Source organism: Argopecten irradians, unplaced genomic scaffold, assembly GCF_041381155.1.
Source record: "Argopecten irradians isolate NY unplaced genomic scaffold, Ai_NY scaffold_0414, whole genome shotgun sequence".
In the NCBI taxonomy this organism is placed as follows: Eukaryota; Metazoa; Mollusca; class Bivalvia; order Pectinida; family Pectinidae; genus Argopecten; species Argopecten irradians.
In genome coordinates this window covers 41,831-58,389 of record NW_027187881.1, presented here as the reverse complement: position 1 = coordinate 58,389, position 16,559 = coordinate 41,831, and the positions used below count along the sequence as shown (strand labels likewise).

At 37.0% G+C, this 16,559-nt stretch overlaps 1 pseudogene; it reads right to left on the bottom strand.

Moving 5' to 3' along the window:
• Window positions 1-791: 791 nt before the first annotated feature.
• LOC138312661 (alpha-N-acetylgalactosaminidase-like) lies at window positions 792-8,597 on the bottom strand (annotated as a pseudogene).
• Window positions 8,598-16,559: the final 7,962 nt, after the last annotated feature.

Genomic DNA, 16,559 nt, shown 5'->3' with positions numbered 1-16,559 from the left:
CCACCGTATTCACTGTAATTAGCGCCCAGGGTGCTTAAGAAATTGTAACCAAGGGGGCACTTATAAGGGAAACGAATTTAAAAGTTGTGTACGAAAAAATTTACAAAAAAGTAAGCCATATTTGAACTCTTTCTGTACTCAAGGCACATTAATTTGTTACAGTAAACATGCCTACACCTTTCATCCTCTGAGACACAATATTACATAGCGATTCATATGTGAAAGACTCCAAGTTCATTGTAATATGAGAAAACAATGCTGATGTTAGAAGCATATCACAATCCATAGGATGGGAAGGGCATTTATACAACTTCTACTACCCTTCAGAAAAGGGGAGGCGTACTTATAGGGGGACCGAGGGGTGCTAATTACAGCGAAAATGGTATTATGTAAAATATTGGACAGTCTCAGACGTGTTATGCCAAAGACTGTTCAATATTTTATATAAAAAGCAGTGTGAGGGCTAATAAGAAAAGAGCTCTCTCTAAGACTGAGGAATGGCACTTCTTGAATGAGTTGTCTCCCTTTTTCTACAAACCAGCACAGACAATTGGTAAGACTTAAGACTCAAGACTAAAGTAAAATTATATTTTAAACCAACACTACAATCAAACGGAAAAGAACAAAAAGCAAAAATTACGTTTAACATTTGAGACGGATCCTATATCCGTACCTTGCAAGAAATAGTGGTAACAAGAATTGACGGACATACCTCAGACGAAATGTGGTTTGAAAAAGCATACATCCTATCATGGTTAGGTAAAAACTCAAAGTGTAGGAAAAGCATATACCTCATCAGGGTCATTCCAGGATCCTGGTCCAGCGTAGGCAGACAGGTTGTATTGGTTAGAACCATAGTAATCTATATATACTGTAGAGGGAATCCCAGGAGTCCTGGATATCGTCATAGTTCCTCCATTGGTTACATGTCTTCTTAAATGCAGGGTAGTCTGTCTGAAACACAATAACATAGAGATGCCAAGAGCTTTGCTGAAAATGATAAATTTATTTGGTGATTTTTCCCAACAATGAATATAAAACAGTATGGGTTTTCTACTACACTTTTACAGTCAAAGGGGAATAACTCTCAAAAATCTTATAAACACCATCTCTCCCATCCAAAGATTTACAGAGATAACACTTCTATCTCTAACTGCCTGACTGGGTGAACACAACATATTAAATTGTCCCACTTTGTAGTATATTGCTCTAGTTACATACTGTTCACCTATTGATGAAACACACACATGCCCGTTTAGCCCCAAGATATCAACTCCTAAGGATGATTACAGTCAAAGGGAAATAACTCTTTATACACCCAAACTAAATTACCTCCCTTAGACTGAAATCTTGCAGCAACTGTTTACTGAGCCCCGCCCCTCCTACCCAGGGGGTTTGAGCCAAGATTTATACAAACACTGTTCCCCCTCACCCAAAAATTACTTGTAGAACGATTCAAAGGATTTCCATCAGCCTACCCCTAATTGTACAGGTATCAATCTGCTGTAATTGAATGCACCATGCCAGCCGAATGAACTAGTTCAAGTGGTCCTTTTTTTATGCATCCCAGTTGGATCCAAGATAGAGTACGCAAAGTTTTCATTTTTGTTGAAATCAATACTTAATAGATTTATCAGTTGAAAGGAGGAGTTTGATATAGGTTGAAAATCTGCACATATGAATCTGTGAAACCTAACTGGATCATTTCAACAACAGTACCCCTACATTGACACTGCCGATTCCAGTATATCTTTTATTCAGATGACCAACTACTGACGACATAAGTTAGGTGACCAATTATTTAATCAAATGACCAACCACTGACCACGTAAGGTAGGTGACCATTTATTTAAGACAGGTTTAACTGAAATAATAAAGTTAAAGCAATATTTACCAATGCTGGCATTTTCTGTACATATGCTGGCCAAGAGCAGAGGTAGAGTATTGGACGTCCTGTCTTGTTGAGGAACTGACCCATAGCTTCGTAACCTGAAAGTCAACATTTACTCATGAGTCAAATTAGAATGAACAGTTTCGGTATGTCATGAACTAAATTAACGAATATTTAGAATTTTTTTTTAAGAACATCAAGAAAACAAGCGATTCCAGAGGGATCTTGGCACCCACCAAAGTATGATTAATGTCTGACAATGGAAAGAGAGATCAAACATACTACATATAAAATTTGAGACAGATCACTTCAGTATTTTCTAAGAAACAGCGGTAACAAATTTCAATGATGAAACCCTAAAAAGGCTGGTTGGCCATCTTGTTGACCAATCAGTCCCAAAAGGCATGATGATGCACACCTTGAGCCTAAATGGAGCCTACGTATGGAATTTGAGAGAGATCCCTTCAGTACTTTCTGAGAAGTAGTGGTAACTATCAAAATCCAAGATGGTGGCCGCTATGCCATCTTGTTGACTTATCAGTTGCAAAACACAATATGTACAACTAGGGCCCTAAGGGACTCTTCATATGAAATATGTGACAGATCGCTTCAGTACTTTTTGAGAAAACTTTAACTATCGAAATCCAAGATGACTGTCTGGCGGCCATCTTGTTGCTGTCTGGCGGCCATCTTGTTGACCGATCGGTCCCAAAACACAATATGCATAACTAAGGCCCTAGGGGAACATACAGATGAAATTTGTGAAAGATCCTTTCAGTACTTTAATTCTGATAAATAGCGATAACAAACGTTAACTATCAAATTCCAAGATGGCTACCTTACGGCCATCTTGAAGACTGATCAGTCCCAAAATGCAATATGCAAAACAAGGACCCTAGGGGAACATACATATGAAATTTGAGAATGATCCCTTCAGTTCTTTCTGTGAAATAGGGATAACAAGAATTGTTAACGGACCGACAGAAGAACGGACTGACAGACGGAAGAACGGACGGACACACGGAAGAACGGACTACTGACGAAAAGCGATTTTGAATAGCCCACCATCTGATGATGGTAAGCTAATGAGCACTAGCTACCAATATACATGTATCAGAGGAGTAGGAAGATGAAACGTAATGGGGGGGGGGCAATGGTCCTCAATATTTCATAACATCCCCCCCCCCTCGGGTGCCCCGCACCCACAGAAGGTAATTGATATACATGTTTCATATATCATTATATCTAATCCTTGTACACTTCTACAGACATTGGCCTCGCTAACAGGAAATTAATGAATACGCAAATAATGGGTATCCCCTGGAAAATATTATGATAAAGACTGACTGAGATGAGTTTTATGATGGAATTTGATTATTTTTCGAGCTCTGAAGATGCGAGATTTTGGTGTTTTGGGGGTCTCCCCCGGGAAAAAATTTACGATTAAGAATGACAGAGATGAGTTTAACGACGCATATTGTTGAATTTGCTAGGGATTTTGGTGTTGGGGGGATCAGGCGGTCTCCACCCAAGAAAAAAAAATTACGATTTAGAACTGCTGAGATGAGTTTTACGATGCTTTCGTTTAATTTTGTTGTTTGGGTGGTTCGGGCGTTTCCCCGAGAAAAATATTACCATTTGGAATGGCTGAGATGAGTTTTATAATGTATTTTGATGATTTTAAAGTGTTCTTAACACGGTAATTTTTCTATTTAAAGTTACCTGCATTTAGAAATGATAATTGTGAGTTCGCCATACCATTTAATCCAGCACATCGGCACATTGTTGTGTAACTCAAAATAATAATGAATTGAAGATATATTAACAAATTAATCTTTTAAGAAGCATTTTTTTTTTTTAAATGTAATCCCTTGATGGACATTTTTAGTCTAGTTCGTGTGTATTGAATTTTCGTTATTATAGGTTTGAACATTACGTGCTTGAACGTTTTAGGAAACGCTCAGTGCAGTGAAAATTTTTCTAAAATGAAGTACAAAAACGTCCATGAGGACCTTTTTTTCTTTTACAAATGTGCAGTTTTAGAAACATTTCGCTCGGCGAAAATGAATTGCCCCTCCCCCCTCCCCCCCCGCTGTGGCAAGAATCTCCTGTCACAGAAATTGCCTCTATGTCCACTGTATTGGGCCAAATCATCAAGCCCCAGGTATAAAAACACCTTCTCTCAAGGATGTTTGTGGCGAAATTACTTGCAATCTATGCAATACTTTATAACTAGTAATTATTTAAAGAAATGTGGATGGATGAGAGAGGGACGAAAAGGTGGCCGACACAGTGACATGCTCGATCCCTTTAAAGCTAATAAATCGACTCAGATATTTATGATGTAGTAGTAAGTAAGGAGATGTTGACAGATTGAGGATGTCACACCATGGTGTAACCTTATCATATCATAAGCTCGCTGCTTTTTACATGTCCCTTTACATGCTTATGAAGCTTGCTGACTGAAGTTTGGCTATATTATATACTGTACCTGTTTTCATGTCATTGACATTTGAGTTACAGCCGTCCAACTAAGAAGGTCCACTCCCCAGTCAGCGAAAGTCTGTGCATCTTTCTGTAGGTAGAACTCACTGCCAGGGTACTCTTGACACGTAGCAGTTCCAAAGTCCTCATAGATCCCTAATCTTAGTCCCTTACCCATGAATCTGTTAATAAATGTTAAATAATAATTAGAAATTATCGTAGAAAATGATTTAACATTTTTAGTTCATGAAGACATTTTAAGTGTTCTATTACCGGTATAACCACTGTATGTTATGATTATTTATGATAGGAAGAATTATGTAAGATTTATGTAGCCATGCGTAAAGTTAGACCAGCAGACTTATGTAGCCATGCGTAAAGTTAGACCAGCAGACTTATGTAGCCTTGTGTAAAGTTAGACCAGCAGACTTATGTGTAGCCATGTGTAAAGTTAGACCAACAGACTTATGTAGCCATGTGTAAAGTTAGACCAACAGACTTATGTAGCCATGTGTAAAGTTAGACCAGCAGACTTATGTAGCCGTGCGTAAAGTTAGACCAGCAGACTTATGTAGCCTTGTGTAAAGTTAGACCAGCAGACTTATGTGTAGCCATGTGTAAAGTTAGACCAACAGACTTATGTAGCCATGTGTAAAGTTAGACCAGCAGACTTATGTGTAGCCATGTGTAAAGTGTAGACCAGCAGACTTATGTAGCCATGTGTAAATTTAGACCAACAGACTTTATGTAGCCATGTGTAAAGTTAGACTAGCAGACTTATGTGTAGCCATGTGTAAAGTTAGACCAGCAGACTTATGTAGTCATGTGTAAAGTTAGACCAACAGACTTATGTAGCCAAGTGTAAAGTTAGACCAACAGACTTATGTAGCCATGTGTAAAGTTAGACCAGCAGACTATGTAAGCCATGTGTAAAGTAAGACCATATGTAGCCATGTGTAAAGTTTAGACCAGCAGACTATATGTAGCTCATGTGTGTAAAGTTAGACCAGCAGACTTATGTAGCCAATGTGTAAAGTTAGACCAACAGACTTATGTAGCCATGTGTAAAGTTAGACCAACAGACTTATGTAGCCATGTGTGTAAAGTTAGACCAACAGACTTATGTAGCCATGTGTAAAGTTAAAGTTAGATGTACCATGTGTAAAGTTAGACCAGCAGACTTATGTAGCCATGTGTAAAGTTAGACCAACAGACTTATGTAGCATGTGTAAAGTTAGACCAGCAGACTAATGTAGCCATGTGTAAAGTATAGACAAGCAGACTTATGTAGCCATGTGTAAAGTTAGACCAGCAGACTTATGTAACCATGTAAAGTTAGCCAAGACTTATGTAGCCATGTGTAAAGTTAGACCAGCAGACTTATGTAGCCATGTGTAAAGTTAGACCAACAGACTTATGTAGCCATGTGTAAAAGTTAGACCAACAGACTTATGTAGCCATAAGTAAAGTTAGACCAACAGACTTATGTAGCCATGTGTAAAGTTAGACCAGCAGACTTATGTAGCCATGTGTAAAGTTAGACCAGCAGACTTATGTAGCCATGTGTAAAGTTAGACCAGCAGACTTATGTAGCCATGTGTAAAGTTAGACCAACAGACTTATGTAGCCATGTGTAAAGTTAGACCAGCAGACTTATGTAGCCATGTGTAAAGTTAGACCAGCAGACTTATGTAGCCATGTGTAAAGTTAGACCAGCAGACTTATGTAGCCATGTGTAAAGTTAGACCAGCAGACTTATGTAGCCATGTGTAAAGTTAGACCAGCAGACTTATGTAGCCATGTGTAAAGTTAGACCAGCAGACTTATGTGTAGCCATGTGTAAAGTTAGACCAGCAGACTTATGTGAGCCATGTGTAAAATTAGACCAACAGACTTATGTAGCCATGTGTAAAGTTAGACCAGCAGACTTATGTGTAGCCATGTGTAAAGTTAGACCAGCAGACTTATTGTAGTATTGTGTAAAGTTAGACCAACAGACTTATGTAGCCAAGTGTAAAGTTAGACCAGCAGACTTATGTAGCCATGTGTAAAGTTAGACACCAGCAGACTTATGTAGCCATGTGTAAAGTTAGACCAACAGACGTATGTAGCCATGTGTAAAGTTAGACCAGCAGACTTATGTAGCCTTGTGTAAAGTTAGACCAGCAGACTTATGTAGCCATGTGTAAAGTTAGACCAACAGACTTATGTAGCCATGTGTAAAAGTTAGACCAGCAGACTTATGTAGCCATGTGTAAAGTTAGACCAACAGACTTATGTAGACCATGTGTAAAGTTAGACCAGCAGACTTATGTAGCCATGTGTAAAGTTAGACCAACAGACTTATGTAGCCATGTGTAAAGTTAGACCAGCAGACTTATGTAGCCAAGTGTTAAGTTAGACAAGCAGACTTATGTAGCCATGTGTAAAGTTAGACCAGCAGACTTATGTATAGCCAAGCGTAAAGTTAGACCAGCAGACTTATGTAGCCATGTGTAAAGTTAGACCAACAGACTTATGTAGCCATGTGTAAAGTTAGACCAACAGGACTTATGTAGCCATATAAAGTTAGACCAACAGACTTATGTAGCCATAAGTAAAGTTAGACCAGCAGACTTATGTAGCCATAAGTAAAGTTAGACCAGCAGACTTATGTAGCCATAAGTAAAGTTAGATCAACAGCAGACTTATGTAGCCATGTGTAAAGTTAGACCAGCAGACTTATGTAGCCATGTGTAAAGTTAGACCAGCAGACTTATGTAGCCATGTGTAAAGTTAGAACAGCAACTGTGTAAAGTTAGACCAGCAGACTTATGTAGCCATGTGTTAAAGTTAGAAATTAGTAGCCATGTGTAAAATTAGACCAACAGACTTATGTAGCCATGTGTAAAGTTAGACCAACAGACTTATGTAGCCATGTGTAAAATTAGACCAGCAGACTTATGTAGCCATGTGTAAAGTTAGACCAGCAGACTTATGTAGCCATGCGTAAAGTTAGACCAGCAGACTTATGTAGCCATGTGTAAAGTTAGACCAGCAGACTTATGTAGCCATGTGTAAAGTTAGACCAGCAGACTTATGTAGCCATGTGTAAAGTTAGACCAGCAGACTTATGTAGCCATGTGTAAAGTTAGACCAGCAGACTTATGTAGCCATGTGTAAAGTTAGACCAACAGACGTATGTATAGCCATGTGTAAATTATATCAAGGTTTAGTTCCTATCAGTACAAAATATATTCTAAAATTCTAAATTAAAAAAGTGTTCATTCTTCAACAAAGACATCACGAGTTATACTATCACTTGCTCTTCATAAAATTCTGATCGGTAAAGACCTACGTAGTCAGCCAGAGCCTTCATGCCGCTAGGAAACCTGACGGGATCAGGCACCAGTGTTCCTTGACTGTCCCGCTCCTTAGCCATCCAACAGTCATCGATAGATAGGTACTGGTACCCAGCATCCCGGTAACCTTCAGACACCATCTTGTCGGCCTGGCTCTTAATCAAATCCTCCCTATAAAACCACAGTGAATTTCTCAGCTTAAGTGTTTTACACCAACTCGTCCATTTCCAGAGGATTTAATTCACATTAATGTTAAAGGTCCACTACCTTTCCGAAACAGCTTTTAATTTTTAAAAAGGGAAGTAAAATAAGATACAAAAATTATCAACTTACCGTTAATACTACACGTATCTTCACTTTCTGAACAAAGTGATTAAAACAAATAAAATGTTAATTTTCATAATGTGGGTCGTCTTATGTTTCACGCCGTCATCCAAAATATCTCGCGGTAGTTGACTATCACTGTGCCAGAGGGCAAAACAACGAAATGACTCTCCACTGTTGTCATAAGAATTACGTAGAAAATCTCATCTTAAGCCATCAATATCATATCTTCTTATGTTATTAATGTTTTTAAGAAACCTTTATGTTTTACTCTGGAAAGGTAGTGGGCCTTTCACAAAGAAATGAATCCATATCTTTGGTTTTAAACATTGAAATATTTTGAATGATGAGATAATTACGTCAAACAATCGTTCGGAGTTGTTCAGTACAATTAGTGATACATCTAAATCTCTCCCAATGCATCCAGCCCATGGGTGGTGTGAGAGCCTAGGCCATTGTCCAGCGAGACCACTTGGTCGTGTCCGATTTGATAGATGAGCACCAATAAAACCAGGAGACAGGCTTGGGCAAGTGTCATTATTGTAGCTGTTCAATTCTCTATAAGAAAAAATCAAAATACAATAATAAGTTGTCAATGGCTAAATAAAATGGCACTTGATCTGTAATGGTTGATCTGAATCAAGTTGATCACCTGCGACCACATACAGTCAAACCTACTTTAATTAGCAACTACCTCTAAAGACCACCTACTTAAAAAATTCAATTTCTTTGAGTCGATCCTAACTAAATGGCCAATTTCTATTAACCACTTGGCTATAAAGAATTTTTTTCTTGGTTCCTTATTTAATTGTGTCGTCTTTATAGGCAGGTTTGGATTTAACTCAATTTGTAGACAAGACAAACCATCCAGCTTATATCTGGAGGTCTCATGTTCAAACTTGTGTCTGCATGGTCATGTATCTCATACACATGTACTAGCCAACTTTTTGAAATTCCAATGAGGGTAATTTCATGTGTTTAAACTTTTAACCTCAAGAAATTCTACTTAATAACCCTCTAACCCCTATGAAGAAATTAGAGGTTGATTTTTGCATATTTCGAATATTAAAGAATTTGGACTTGCTAAAATGGCCTTAAATGGCCTGGGGGTTCAAAATCGGGAGTCGCCCTCCAAAATAGGGAGGGTTGGTAGGTATGGATCTGTAGACTGACTTGACAGTTCTTAACAATGGTTGCATTTATTAAAATGCAGAAGAAAATATCAAAACTATGATTTCTTTATTGATTTCTTCTGCAAATTGATTGATAACTTACTTTGTGCGATAATTTTATGAAAGGCTGGTCCCTAAATTTGGTTTGATATAATTAAGCAACACAGTGCGTACATGTTAGATCATGTACATGTACATGTATTGTATGATGCATGAAATATTACAAGCTTACAATACAATATAATAATTATTTTTTCTTTGTTTTAATACCAAATCGGCTTTCTGATTGGCACAACATCTTTTTTGCATACCACTATGAAAAAAAAAAATCCGAGATTTGGCGCGAAACCCCCGACGTTATCGTGACGACTAAATAGAGACATTGAGGTTGCGTATTGATTCGGAAAAAAGAATCCCTTGAAAAACCACTTACATGTTACATTTAAAGAGACAATTCACTCAGGCAAATTCTTTTACATAACCAATAAGTAAACTATAGCATAAATGTATTGTTCTACATTTCTTATGAAACATATAACGTAAAACATTGACAAATTCCACAACATTGTTAAGTATTTTTAATTAATATCGTTGAAATATCAAATCGTTGATCAATACGATTAAGCAGGTACAATATTAACTCTGTACCCATACCCGAGCCAAAGTCAACGCAACGTTAAACAAATGAACTACATAACCACTGAGAAGGTGATTAAAATGATTTTTAGGCAAGACAATTCACCTAATAAGGTAAACACACACTACTGTCAGAGTGATTTGAGCAGTTCTAGCCAAAAATTGCATTACTTTACGAGCAAGGGACAGGGTTCGGCATACAAGAAGTTCGACCACAGTGTGTAATGGCGGACAGCGAGCAAGTTTGAATATTTCACACACGTGTCACCATCATAGGCGTTTCAGGCATATCACAGTAAAACTGACTGATGTAATTTTCCATTAGAAGTTGTTTTATCTGATATATATACAAATTTTAATGTTCTCTTAGAATGAAATTGTCCCTTTTTTAAACAAACTTCATTTTATCAAATAGAGTATAAAATTAATCATAAGTATTGATGTCACTATTTTTTATTTTATCAGGTTATAAAAAAAAAATTTTTGCAAACATTTGTGAGAATCCGCTACGTGGATTTCACACAGTTTGCAAACAATTTTTTTTTCATACTCGATAAAATTAAAAAATATAGTACGTAAACATCAATGCTTAAATAAATTTTATTTTAAAGTCGCATATTTCATACAAATAACATTAGCTCTTGTTAGCTATCAATTATCGCAACAAACAAAAGTATATATGTATTGTTAACAACAAATAAAGAATATTATACTTCACTTTCATTTAGAATGTTCTGATGGGATTGAACTTGATCACATGACATTGAATTACGTTAGAATTGGAAGGCGAGGGAAATAACCCCTCAGGGAAATAACCCTAGGAAAATTAAAACCCCTTGGAAAGCTCTGCGCGTGACCGGAAGTGAACGCCGTCTGCAATGTCAACCAACAATGGCAATGCTGTTGCTTATTTTTTGCAGTCCGACAAAATTTAGAGCAACATTGTTCGGAAACATCTTTATAAGTTCTTTATAACCAGACAAATTAATAATCAAATTTATTATTTCATTTGAATTTTGATCAGTATAATAAAAATAATTATGTCCCTATGTGTCGGAAATACACCCTCGAGAACAAAACTCTGTCCAGGGAGGGACAATTCTAGATGTATCCCTCCACAGAGGACCATAATTGTTTAATATTATATTTGTAGTGGGATTGGACTGGGTCAATCATCGGTGACCAGGTAGCTCAGTCGGTAGAGCACTCGGCTAGTATTCTGAGGGTCCCGGGTTTGAATCCCTGGTTCTGGCCGCTACATTTTCTCCTCTCCTGTTACAGATATTGGCGCCCAACTAAATAACCCACGGTGGTGGTGTTTGGAAGGGTCTCGTATGTCTTCGGGGCAAAGACTTCGAGAAAGGAGGGAGGAGTGTAGCGGGATTGGACTGGGTCGATCATCGCTGACCAGGTAGCTCAGTCGCGGTAGAGCACTCGGCTAGTATTCTGAGGGTCCCGGGTTCGAATCCCGGTCTGGCCGCTACATTTTCTCCTCTCCTGTTACATATTTAAAATGTGGACATGTCAAAAGGCTTGTATACAAGTCAATATCAGAATTAATTGCCCCCTTTTCCTGTCTGAGCACTTCAGAGAATTATATATTTGTTTCTAATAAAAAAAATACAACCAAATGTATAAATGATAAATTACATGTTAATACTTAAAAGCTTATGCTAACTATACATGTATAATAGGTTATTTTGATTGATGTTCAATTAGTAAAAATTTGATTAAAATCATATTAGCACTGTGGCAACTCACTAAGCCGATACACATGTACATTTGTAAATCGCAAATCCAGCTAAATAGTAGGCCTACTGATCTGAATGCAAACGTGAATGTGAACGTAATTTGTGGAGTGCAAACATTAATAGACAGAAACAGTTAGAGTAGGTTGTAATGCCAACTACATCGGAAATTTTGATATGCCGTCTGCTTTGGCAGATCCTACCATGGTTTATGTCATGTAGAATTAAACGGGTCTAAACCCTAAGTTCACAAAACAATTTCACACTAATTTTACAAAGACGTGTTTACCTTTACCTAGCCGGCTGAAGCAATGTTTTTACTCCATCTTGTCATGTCATGTGCTTTCGACCTCGGGGCGCACTCCCATGTGCATTAAGCCCCAGTGTGACAAATATTTGTGATTTTAAAAATAGCGGAGATTATTTATGCTCAAATTTCATTTTTATCTCATACATTTTAAATGTATTTAACATCGCTAACATAGCAACCAAAATATGTACTGCTGCATAATACGTTATATACAACGAAATATACGATGCCAATATTTGTATATTATTCATTGAATTTGTTTCGTTTCGACAAAGATGTTTTAATTTTGTATAGGGACGAATATTGTAAACTTCCGGTGTAATTTTTGGGTGGAGTATATAAAAGCTTGTCATCCAACTAAAGGACATCAAATGCTATCTCGTTCAAAACATTGTTATCGACTATATTTTCCTGAATACACTGTTGCAGTCGACACGCGTATCTACACTATTAGCTTTCCAAAAAGGAGAGTGGGCTACACGGAAGCTTAACCTAAACGATGATGTGATGATATGGAGTTGCTTTGCAATTATCAAATGTTGGAAAAGAAACTACGATCCGCGGGGGATTTTCCCCATAATGGTATAAAAACACGTTCTTTGTACAGTAGTAAAACGTAAATTGTAGTAAACAAGTCACGTACTTATACCACAGGTGTTCGTTTCTAATATAAACATAAGTATAATACTGGGTCAAGGTCTATAACTCGGCCGGCCATATAACAGTACCCAATTTCAGAAAAAAGTATGATTATTAACCAACCGTATAGGATATGATAATAGGAATACTCTCAATCGACAGCCAGATAATTTATCTTTAATTTGGTATATGATACAATATATATCATGCCCGTATAAATGGTCACTAGCTAGGTATCCAGAAACATCGGAAAACAGCCAGATTTCAACTGGTCGGACACTGTGGTGTGCCCATTCCGATATATTTACACGCCAGGACCTCTAATGCGTAGCTCAAAAACCACTGCATGTCAACACTTCAGCGTCAATAGAATGAAAGTTTTTGGTAGAAAACAAACTTACCGGTTAGTAAATCCATGGATAATTACCATCCAATTTGCCTAACGTAGCCCTTTGAAATTTCCGATTGAAAAAATTTATGTCTCTAGCCGCCAAAGTAAGTATGTGTGCAGTAGATTTGTTTTTGTCGGCGTTGATTGGCTCTCGAAAATTAATTGACCAATCAACGCCGAGAAAAAACAAATGTACTAACACACGTATCAACATGACGGCTAGAGACACACATTTTTTCAATTGGAAATTTTCAAAAGGCTGTATTGAGCAAATGGATGGTATATAGAAAAACACTAACATACCGGTAAGTTTGTTTTTCACCAAACTTTAATTCCTATGAAGCTGAAATGTTGACATGCAGTGGTTTTTGAGCTACCCATTAGAGCCCTGGCGTGTGTTATCGGAGGACACCACAGTGTTCCGACCAGTTTGAAATCTGGCTGTTTTCCGATTGTTTCTGGATACCTAGTGACATTTATACGGCGTGTGATTTATATTGTATCATATACCAAATTAAAGATAAATTTTCTGGCTGTCGATTGAGAGTATTCCTATTATCCATATTCTATACGGTTGGATAATAATCATACTTTTTTCTGAAATCGGGTAGTGTTTATATGGCCGGCCGAGTTATAGACCTTGACCCAGTATTATACTTATATTAGAAACGAGCACCTGTGCTTATTACCTCATTCATGCCATTGGCCGAAAATATAGGGAATCGTATTATGGGTATAACTAGTGTGTTTACTTACACATATAGTGATTTATGACTGAAGGAGGGCCTTAAAAGCACAAGCCAGATGTTAATTGAGTAAACATTAATTATTGCGATGTTAAAAAAGTTCAATTTATGGAAATAACGGCTATAAAAAGTCCACAGTTGTGTATGTTTGAATAGTAGGAGATTTCAGAAAAGATGGCGATGACGTCACACAAAGGTACATCCGGGCGCTCAAAGGTACAAACTCCTATATCTGTACACATAAACATTGAGGGAACACAGCCGCTTGCGATGTTTGTTTACATTTTATTGTAATAAATAGTACGACAATCCGAGAACTATTGCGTTATTTACATTCGAAAAGTGTAAATAAAAAATATTTTACAATAATTTACAATTTTAAACATCAGGGCCCGTATTCATGAAACCGTTCTTATGCTCATACTCAACTTTTATACTCATGCTCAAAACTGTGCTCCGGTGAGAACGTACTCAAAACTCCTATTCACGAAACTTTCTGAGAACGTTTCTCAGTGGAGAACGGTAACTAAGAGAACTCTCTAATGTCTTGGGGTCCGATTTTTGATATTACGCGCAATCCGCGCACCTGTAAATAAGCAGACGACAAAATATGGCTGACCACAACAGTCAAGGTGGCCAGGAAAGAAAGAAAAAGACTGTGTGGACTGCGGAGGAGGAGGCAGCCTTGATCCAAGCAGTACATTCTAACGAAAATGTACTGTTTGGGATCAATGTCTGGGCCCATGGCATTACTAAAATTAACTGCTAAGAGGAAAGAAACATGGGACAACAACACCCCAGGTCCTAAATTCGTAAGTATCATGAAAACACACATGAAATAATAAAATCATTTTCATGAGAGGCGTAACATATACCATTATGAAAAAGGGTATTAAGTTGATAGTCATAAGCTTACACAATTCCGCATAGCGAAAAAAAACACATGATTTTACAGTATCTGCCCGTAGTTGAGGCCTGGCATTTGTTTGTCCGTTTACGCTTCTCAGCTGTGCCGCTTTTTAGTGTTACGCGCGTCACCCAATCACGTTTCGTATCTATTTTTTAGAATATTAGGATTTGTTATTGAATAGACATCAATTTACAGACGAAGCAGCTCTTTTGTCATCTACCGGAATCAAGCTGACCATTACGATAAGTTTAATTGCTGGCCATGCCTATTATTTTTATAATCTATCCCACTGCACTTACAATATTGTTTACAATTTACGTGAATTTAAGCCTAAGCTGACTAGGCCAAAACGTCGCCTCGGTGTTCAACTTTCTGTTTCTGCATGGCCTGACACAAACTTTTAACTAGGGCTACATTGTACCACCAATATATCTAGGTGTATTTTGTAATGTGATAATGTAGGTCTACTTATGTACAGAGATCGGACAAAAGTAGATCTACAATGTATTTGGATACATAATAATTTTAAATTTTTAACCACAGAAAGCTTATATTACTAGAATCTACATACAATACATACACAGGATAAGTATATAAAAATACCCCTATACATTATTGAAATTTAGGCTTATATACGGCTAATTTTGTATGTTTATTTGCAGAACGTCAGGCTCCGGATCCTGTACAACTGTATGGGGCCTAATGGCTGTGATATATCAATTTATTGAAATAATTTTAATTTCATAACAGGGCTCATATATTTTACTCTGTTTATACTCCATTTTCGACCGCCACGAGAAAACACGGTCGCCATTACGTATAAACATTGACATATTGCAAATATCAATTTGATATTACATATTAAATTCAAAGTCACCCAAAATATAATTATAAGCAATTACTGTTTTCGAAGGGTTTCTTGATAAAACACCTTACGATGTGTGATTAGTACAAAATTAAACATTTGCTTTCGTAGATTACCCCAAGCCCACGGCAGCCATTACAGTACAACCGAGAACCCGAATTTCGTCCGTTTTTCAGTGTCAATAAAAATACCGTATTCTGGTTAATATTTTTGTCATCAATTTTGGGATTTAGTTTATAACATACAAATGAGTCAGTTTGTAGGTTCATTAATATCATATTTTTAAACAAAACTTTGAGTATTTAGATTCCTCGAAGCCGTGCGTAATGTATCCTGTCGGCATTTACGTACAGTACTACGATCTGTAATTTATATCAAATTTTAAATGAAGTCTACCTAATATTTATTCAAATTATATAAAATTAATACCATTCAAATTGGAGACTTAACACAGCAGTCCCATGGCATAAAAAGCGGCTGAAAAATGAAATATTAAAAATGAAATATGCAGCATGAAAACTGAAACGATTTCACCATATATTAATTTTTTCGAGTATCGCAGCCATACATGTACGTGTACGTGTAACACAGTATTTTGATACATAGGGCATCCATTAAAACAACATGTACATAGTTAAATAACGAAATATATATATCTTAAACAAGTACTTTTTTAGATAAAAGTGTTGGTAATCATTCATATGATTTATTTCCCCCACCCAATGCTGTGGCCTGCGGTGTGATCTACCAGCGATGAAGCCATACACACGAGCGGGGGAGTGGTAGGCCGTGGTCTGGGTCAGGAGGTTTCACTTTTTATGTTTATATGTATTCACATAGTTTAACACAGACAAGATAATACAATAAGAAAATAAAACATTAATTTCTAAACAACCTATTTCACAAACCCTAACCTCAATTATATAACGTATTAACAATAATCGGAAAACGTAGTGAATGCCGCTGCAGTGCGCTTACGACAAGTGGCTTCAGACATCTTGAAAGCTTACCACTTGTAAAATTTAGCAATCTAAACAAACTGTAGACATATAAGAATGGATAACATCCTTTAACATGTGAAACAATAAGAAATCCATTTCAA